This window comes from Vitis riparia, chromosome 12 (assembly GCF_004353265.1).
Source record: "Vitis riparia cultivar Riparia Gloire de Montpellier isolate 1030 chromosome 12, EGFV_Vit.rip_1.0, whole genome shotgun sequence".
Lineage (NCBI taxonomy): Eukaryota > Viridiplantae > Streptophyta > Magnoliopsida > Vitales > Vitaceae > Vitis > Vitis riparia.
This window is the reverse complement of record NC_048442.1, coordinates 14226909-14236372: the sequence shown is the minus strand read 5'-3', so window position 1 is coordinate 14236372 and position 9464 is coordinate 14226909.

The window sequence follows — 9464 nt, the reverse complement described above, 5'->3', positions numbered from 1 at the left end:
CCAATTGAACACACAAAATAATCACATAATAACATGCTCTAAGGGTTACAAAGGAAAGTCTGAGGCCTCACATAGGTAGAACCCAACTTTAACTAAGGTAGCACCTAAGGTTAGTTAAAGTACAGACCCCAAAAACCAAAGGTGAACCATTTGACCACACAAAACAATCACATAATGGCATGCTCTAAGGGTCACAAATGAAGGTCCGAGGCATTATATAGGCAGTACCCAACTTTAACTAGGTAGTACCTAAGGTCGGTTAAGGTAGTACCTAAGGCAGATTAAGGTGGTACCTAAGGGCTATTAAGATAGTATCTAAGATACAATCCACAAAAAACCAAAAATGAGCCAATTGAACATACAAAAGAATCACATAATGGTATGCTCTAAGGGTCACAAAGGAAGGTCTAAGGCTTTGAATAGGTAGTACCCAACTTTAACTAAGGTAGTACCTAAGGTCGGTTAAGGTAGTACCTAAAGTAAATTAAGATGGTACCTAAGGGCTATTAAAGTAGTACCTATGATACAGTCCCCAAAATAACAATGCGACTTCCAACCAAATATGTTGTAAGTTTCATCTAGATTCAATACAACTTGTGGGTCATATGGTTATTTAGGAATAATATGGTTCCCATAACCCAACACAAAAGTTCAAGTCCACCAACGACGCCAAAATCATTGATGTGCTCCATTTCAAATAAATGAACTAAAAAACAATAAATGAAAATTATTTACCTTCAGATTTCGGTTTGGGGTTAGGGCAAAATGCCACTTAATGACAGGACGAGATATCTTGTTCACAAAGCCAATATTTTGGATTCCACCTTTCTGTTATAATACGCGTTGTTGTAGTAAATTCACAATCATAGATGCGCCTCTTAAAGCCGTCTTTTAACCGGACGTTTTTAGGATGGAATGCTCAATTTCATTGCACTTTTATGTGGACAAGAGAGAAACATGCAGGTCGGAGTTTTGGTATTTTTCTCTCAAATAAGACAATTTTTAGGAATTTTAAAATGGGTCTCAAGATCGTGTGGGTGATGAAACCAAGAGAAAGAGAAAGAGAAAGAGAGAGAGAGAGAAATGTTCCCAAATCAAAGGGAAGAAAAGTTTCAGATTAGGAAAATTACAACTGGTTGTTGGGTTGAGTGATTTTTCATAGGTTTAAAATTCAAATTTTTCTGTTTTATAAATTTTTAGTATCTCATGTGACATGGAGGGCTTCCTGGTAATGTGGAGATAAGGTTGCAACTGACATGGAGGCATGGAGGGGCAATCTAGGAACATAAAATGGAGTCAAGAAAGAGTGCATCAGAAAGATAATATTTTCCCCTTTCACGGTCAAATCTCATATTCCAGTTGATTGGAGTTTGATTTTCATATTACTTTCAAATAGTCATCTACAAACACAACTTTATCACAAGTTATTCCACATTAGAAATGACAGTGTAGGTCCAGGTCACTTGTACAATCTTGTGAATAGTAAACGAGCTTAGAGATAATGTTTGCTTTCAATTCCATTGACTTGTAATTCCAACTATGCATAGGATTTGAAGAAAGAAACCTATGTGTAGACAATCATCAGTTGTAGAGCAACCAAAATAACCCAAGCCACCTAACTTATCTTCATGCAAGACAAACAATACTATCACGCCCCAAAACCCCCTCCAAGGGCATGACAATCATTTCACACCTCAAGCCTAAAGGCTCAAAGTGGAAATGATACAAACATTCGTATTGTAACTTGAAATTTACCAATTACGAAATTCTTGTTCAAAGCAGTAGGACAAAATTCTAAAATTTCCAAGTATCAACTTTAAAAAAAAACTAATACTTCAACCAAAGTGTTATTGTCCAAATAACTTCAAACTCAAAATAATTCAAACGAGAATTAAGTTTTAACATTTAAACAATGTCCAAGATAAAGAGAGTTTAAACAAATGTCTTAATAAAGCCAAATTTCCATCCTAACGGTCACTCCTCGCCCGAACTGAGGTTGTCTGAAAAATTATCAACAAAGGAGGATGAACTCAAAGCCCAATAAGGAACATTAATACAGTTTCATGGATAAAACATTTTCAATCATGTTTGCAAAAAGGAGATATAACATATACTTATTTTCATAAAAACTTTTGAGTTCAAAATGCTAATATATTCAAACTTTTCAACAAAACTTTCTCATATCCATTTCAAAACAATTTCTCATCAAAACCAAATCGAATACATTCAAAATATCTTTACTCTAGTTATCGTATGACAAATGGTGCCCAATCAAGTGGACTTCACAATTGAGTAACTAGTTTCAAATTTGTTCCATGTAAGGTGAACAAAACCAAATGTCAACAATTATAACCCGTTGACTACGGTCATATAATCCAGAGTCAAACATTTTATTTCATTAATTCAAACTTACAAAACAAAATATCATATCTCCTCAATTTTTCATTTTTCTTAAACAAAGAAAATGCTCAAATATATTTTCCATACAAAACATATATTTGATCCATGCGTAAAGATAAAATTAATATTTTTATACATTTCAAAATACAATATAAAAATAAAATTATTTTCTTTTATAAAAATTTGCATTAATTTCCCTTACCTTAAAGAAGCGCTCAAAAACTTGAAGTATTTAGCTTAACGAATTTACTCATCACCTAACATAATATCATACACAATTATCTAAAGGTAAAAATTTGACAATCTTAAAAATATTTTATTTAGTATTAGGGATCCTAATTAATTTCTCATGCTAATATTATTACTACCTAATATTATTTTCAACTTCTTAAACAATAATAATATAATTTAATGAATTTCCAAATTTTTTATAAACTCATATTTCTTCCAAATCTTATTCTAACCATTTTTTTCTTTTGTATACTTGAACCAAATTAAAACTTTTATTAAAAACAATTATTATTATTATTATTATTACTATATTTTTCGATACCCCGTAACATCCAAACAACCCTATTGTACGTCACTCACAAGCATCCTAATCACATAATTCTTACTATTATTATTATTATTATTATTATTATTATTATTATTATTATCATTATTATCATTATTCTTATTAATCCCAACTATTATTATTATTATTCTTATTATTCTTAGGTCACTTACGAGCATCCAAATCATACAATTCTTACTATTATTATTATTATTATTATTAATATCATTATTCTTATTAATCTCAATGTCCTCTCTTACTTAACAAAATACCCCATGTACTTTTAACAACTCCAAAAACCCCACCAACTCTACTCATTATTATTATTTTAATTTATTCCACTACCACCCTTTGCCTCTCACAGTTACATATTAATTATTTTTTTTTTTTTTTGTCACTCTAACACAATGCCTCAAATCCAAAATCTAGAAACATGCAATTCTTCTTCTTATTATTTTCCAATCCCTTAAGCCACATATAATCATATATTTATTTACTCATTTAATTTTTAAAATTTCATTGTTTAGATCTATTCATCTAAAAAAAATTTCAAATTTTCCTATTTTCATCAATGAAACAACCTATATTCATAATTTCAATTTTTTAATCTTAAAATAAATTAACTAAACTAACCCTAATCTAAATTAAAATTTTCTAAAGAATATTTAATATATTCAAAACTAACTATCGAATATAATATATTAATTTAGGGTTAGAATCTTACCTGAAAAAAATCTGAACTTCAAACTCTAAATTTTCAAACTTTTAGCCCTACATTCTCAAATTCTCTTATTTTTTGTTAATAAAGTTTTTTTAATAAAAAAGACAAGAGGAAAATTTAATTTATACCAAGGATTATTAATTGTAAAAAGACTTTTTTACCAGTAATGAGTTTAATTAATTAATTAATTAATTTATAATTTACTATTTTGCCTCTAAAGTTTATTTTGGAGTGTTATGGTGGAGTAGGCCAACCTTCTTCTTTTCTTTACTGGAGACATGGATTACATTCTGAAATGCATTCATCAATTCACATACCCTCAGATTCATCTCCCAGGAAGAAGTTCCCGATTCAATTTCCTGAGCTATAATCCATTTTGGTGATCACCCTCATTAAGCTCTAGTAGCATAGATGCATGAACCATCAACAGACATGAAATAACATTAATACCCCGGGACGGATGTCACCACCTCTTGGTAGAAGAAAAACCCAGCATTTCCATGAACAATGAAACAACAACAGTCAAAACTCAAATATTATACCCATGAGAAAACCAATGGCAAAGCCGACAAACCCTTCTCCTTTAGGATACAAAAATAGTCATTGGAGAAAGCAATGGTGTTGTGGCATCTTGCTTACCCTTATGATTCTAGTTGAGCATGAGAAATCTGCATACTTGGTGTGCAGTACCAAAAACGCAGGACATAGGGAAGACCAGACTAGAGTTGAAACAAAAAAACAAAGTAAACACGAACAAGGAGGAAGACGAGAGAAATGTAGAGTAATCACCCAGCCATGTTCCATAAATAGAGAAGCAACAGACTTATATTAAGGATGGGTGGGAAGGGTCTCCAGATATTATCATGAAGCTTTAAAAAAAAAATAGAGTTCAAACCAATCTCAACAAAACCAAACGAAAATGAAATACAAACACACTATAACCTATCCCAAGCAAACCAAAAATCAACGACAAGCAATATAGGCCTTTGATGGCTACCAAAGCATCCAACAAGTCTCAACAATAGCAAATTAAAGAAATGTAGAAAGGAGCATATATTTTATAGTGAAGAACTTACCTCCTAGAAGATGTCGGCTAATGAATTCCTCTCCCCTCCTCCTTTCTTACTCTCTGCTCAGGCCTCCTCCCCTCTCTAAAACTCCCTCTCATATGCTTTTTCTCCATGTTTTCACCCTCTCTCCCAACTTCCACCAATTCCACTGCTTCCCGTTCAGAAAAAAAAAAAAAAAAAAAGTCTCGCTCAACTACTACCATGGCAAGGTAGTCATGTCTTTGTCACACGTCCCATGCAGCTCTGAACACTTGTGGGGGTCGTCACCCACTCCTCCAAATGAAAACAAAAAAAACCTAGCTCTTCCAGGTCCAAAAAAAGGGTCTACAATATGTTATCTCATCTCTTATATTATCTATTTATCATGAAATAACCTATGCACCATCCTAGTCAAAACAAGAAAATAATGTGGTGAAAATTCTTTTTGGACCAAACAAATTTCATTATGGGGAAACATAAATGCAATCCAATCAAGCATTTTGAGGAGGAAAAAAAAGGTCAAATAAATTTCCATTTCCTATCAAAATTGTCACATGGCCATTTATGGGAACTTTTTTACGGCTATTTTAAAAAATAATTCTTAAAAAATGGTACTTTGAAAAAAACATTCTTAAAATATGGTAGTTACAAAACTATTGATAAATTTACAGCATTTTTTGCCACTTTGAAAGGTGTTTCTTGAAGACACTTTTCCATAAATTTTTTTATTAGTTATACATATTTAAAAAAAAATTGAATTTATACTAAATAAATATCATTTCCACAATACCATTAAATCAAATTTATACTAAATGTGTCTCTTGACTAGACATCTTGCACAATTTTCATATCAATCACACAATGAAAAAAAATCGAATTTACATTGAGTCTCACAATTCCACAAAATTGAATTTATACTAAATGTGTCTTTTGAAGAAACACTTTCCACAATTTTTATATTAGTCACCTATCGAAAAAATTAAATTTATACTAAAAGTGTCTCTTGAAGGAAAACTTTTCAATATAAATTTAATTATATGGAGTTGTGGAATGTATCTTTTGAAAAGACATTTTTAATATAAATTCAATTATTTTAATGGATGACTGATACAAGAATTGTTTAAGACATCTCTTTAAGAAACACCTTTAATATAAATTTAATTTTATGAAATTGTTGAAAGTGTCTCTTAAAAAGATATCTTTAGTATAAATTCAATTTTTTTCATTATGCAACTAATATGAAAATTATGAAAAGTGTTTCTTTAAAAGACATTTAATATAAATTTGATTTTGTGGAATTGTAAAAAATATCTCTTGAAAAGACACTTTTAATGTAAATTCAAATTTTTTTTAACGTATATTATTGATATAAAAATTATGGAAGATGTCTCTTGAAAAAACACTTTTAATATAAATCCAATTTTTTATAACGTGTATCACTGATATAAAAATGACGGAAGATGTTTTTTTAAGAGACACATTTCCAAGTGACAAAAAGTGCTGTAAATTTGAAAATATTTTTCAATGTACTACATTTTTAAAAATTAATTTTAAATTTAACTTATAATTATCAAAAATCCCCATTTATGGGGACACCCTAAATAATAAAACATGAATCTTACTTTCCAATGATATCGTTGGATGATGACCTTAGCAAGATACAGCCGAGGTGGAGAGAAAGAAGGCGATTTTGGCTGCGTATAAAGACCGTTGGAATGAAGCATCCCACGTCATTCGCCCACACATTATACCATTTTTATAGTTTTGAACTTGAGTTGGTTGGGGGTTGGTGGTGGCTGCTGCCACTCAGCTGCTCCGCTGGCTCTGCACGTCACCGTGTTAAAATTCCACCACCTTCCCTTTTTAAACATTTATTTAAAATGGTACTTCTGTCGGGGTTTTTTTGTTCAAAAATTTATTTGAAGCTACATCTTAAAATTATGATTTTTAATATAAATTTGGAAATTATATTTTAAAATTATGGTTTAAATGTGTTATTTGAAATCGTAAATTAAAAGTGATAGTGTTTTTATAAAGTATTTGTAACATAAAAATTATTTTTAAAGAAAAATCGGGTCTTATTTGATAATTGTTTTAAAAATTAGTTTTACAATATTGTTTTAATAATAATTTTTTTAAATTATTTTACGAGGTTTTGTAGGATGAAAGTTTGTTATGAAATTTGATATATTTTTAACTTATTTTTAATGTTTTAAAATAAATTTTATATTTAATGCTTTAATGTTATCTATATTTTTCATATTTGTATAATTATTTTTTTAAAACAATCCTAAAAACAAGTGAAAATAATTAAAACATGGTAATTAAAAATACCATATTTTAAAAACAAAAAATATAAAACAATTTTCTGCTTTTTTTTTTTTTTTTTTTTTTGTTAGAACAACAAAGTGTTCATGAAAACTGCTAACAAACAAGACCCAATTATTTGACAAACACGTTGTAAATTAATGAAATGAAAAAAGAAAAATAGCTAAACATAGTTTTTTTGAACAATAATTTAATGTGTTTGGTAACAATTTTAGAAAGTGTTTTTTGTTTTTTTTATATTTAAAAAATAAAAATTTTAAAATGTAAGAAAGTCTAAAAACACTTCCTAAAATTAGTACCAAACGTATTTTTAAAATAATGCATATTACTTATATTTTATTTGAGCAATGCTAATTTAACTAAAAATTTCATATTTTACATACTCTAAAATTTTTGATGGGTGATGGGTTAATAGAAGCACTTGTTGGTCATGAATGGTAGTTGAAATACATTATTTTTTGAAGTGATTGCTGCGAATGTTGTTGTCAAGCTACTTGGCCCACGATTTTCTCTTTTCTAAGTACTTCGTGATTCACACTAATCCTCATTGATATGCTAATGGAAAAAAATCATTTTTAAACCAAGATAAAAAGAACTCCACTTCCCAAGGAGTCCAGTTTTGTGGCACATAAAATAATTGAAGACGAGAAAAGGCTCCCCAAGATCATATTGATTTGAGTGGAGCGGCCGTGACTCAACTTTCATATTCAATGGGGGAAGAGGCGTACGTCCAATCAACCATTTCACGCATTTCACGCCTTCAAGCCATGTGTTTTTGGCATCCCGTTGGAAATTGGAATGGAAAACTAACCAAATCAAACAAGCATCAACATCAAGTACCAATTCCCTTGTCTCGCACCTAAAAGGAAATTAAATAGAACGGAGATATTAGAGTTAGGACAAAGGCTTTAGTCGTCTCATTTAAAATCAATCGATTTTCAACGACTTTAAATGTGATCATATAAAATTCTGAAATTGATATAATTTGGAGAATAAATGTGATCTTAAATCAAGTTATAAATGTGATCTTAAATCAAGTTATGTAACAACTCGCTTCCAATCGTGTAGGTATTGTCTGTTTTGGACCCAAAGAGGTCCTTACGGTTTTAAAACGCGTCTACTTGATTAAGAGGAGTTTCTACATATATAGTGTTAGGAACATTCTCCCATATCCGATATGGGACGTCACAAACACACCCCATGCAGATACAACGTCCTCGTTGTGTCCCATGTGATTATGGAACCAAACAGACAAATACCCCTTACGGAGTCAAACAAACCCCCACACCGGGGTCAAGGATCGGCTCTGATACCATTTGTAACGATTCGCTCCCAACCGTGTAGATATTGTCCGCTTTTGACCCAAAGGGGTCCTCACGACTTTAAAACACGTTTACTTGGTTAAAAGGAGTTTATACATATATAGTGTCAGGAACATTCTCTCATATCCAATATGAAACATCACAAGTTAGATCCAAAAAATAAATGAATTTGTTGAATAACCTTATTTAAATAATCATTTATTGAATAATCGACGTTATTGAATAACCTGATTCATGATGATGAACTCTCGCACCATTTATTGGACCAACAATCAATTTTAAAGTGGAGAAGGCAAAGGGAAGAGTCCATGAATGGGAATCACCTTCATCGCTTGTTTTGTGGGAATGGGAAGAGAGGAGGCAAATGCTGACCAATTTTGGCATTTGGGTTTCAAGCATTTGGCCAACTTTTGAGAAATGGGACATTGGAAAAATGGTCATGTGACAGCATCTAGTGGGTGCCCACCTCCCGCACACAAGATGGTTAGCTGTCCTAAGTTGACTGATATTTTGCAAGAAGTATAGTACATTTATACCCTCTCATTTCACACTCTCTATTTGACTTCCCAACCCACTAGTACACAAACTCATTACTGATTTGATAAAGAGATAGTAATAGGGTGGGTATTTTTTGGTACCCGTTCTATTTTGAATGAGACGAGTTTCAATTTTAACCAAGGTTTGGAATGGTTTGAAGATTTTTTTAAAACTTAAGACGAGTTTGGGCATTACCCTGCCCTACTCGATTATATATAAAATTAATTTTTAAAATTATTTTAATTTAACTTTTATTTTATTATTATTAATATATAGATAATAATAAAATATTTTAAATAAAATAAGTCATAAAAATATAATAATTTAATTATTTATAAAATATATTTATTTTAATGTAATTAAAAAAATGTAAAAGTAACTTTAAAATAAAAGAAGTTAAATATGCGGGATGGGTATGAGAATTTCTCATACATGTCCTGGCCCATCCTATCTCATTTAATTTTTAAAATTGGACAAAAATGAGAATTATTTTAAATAAACGGTATATGATTTGTATGGGAATGATCCATCTTGAACTTATCCAATAATCA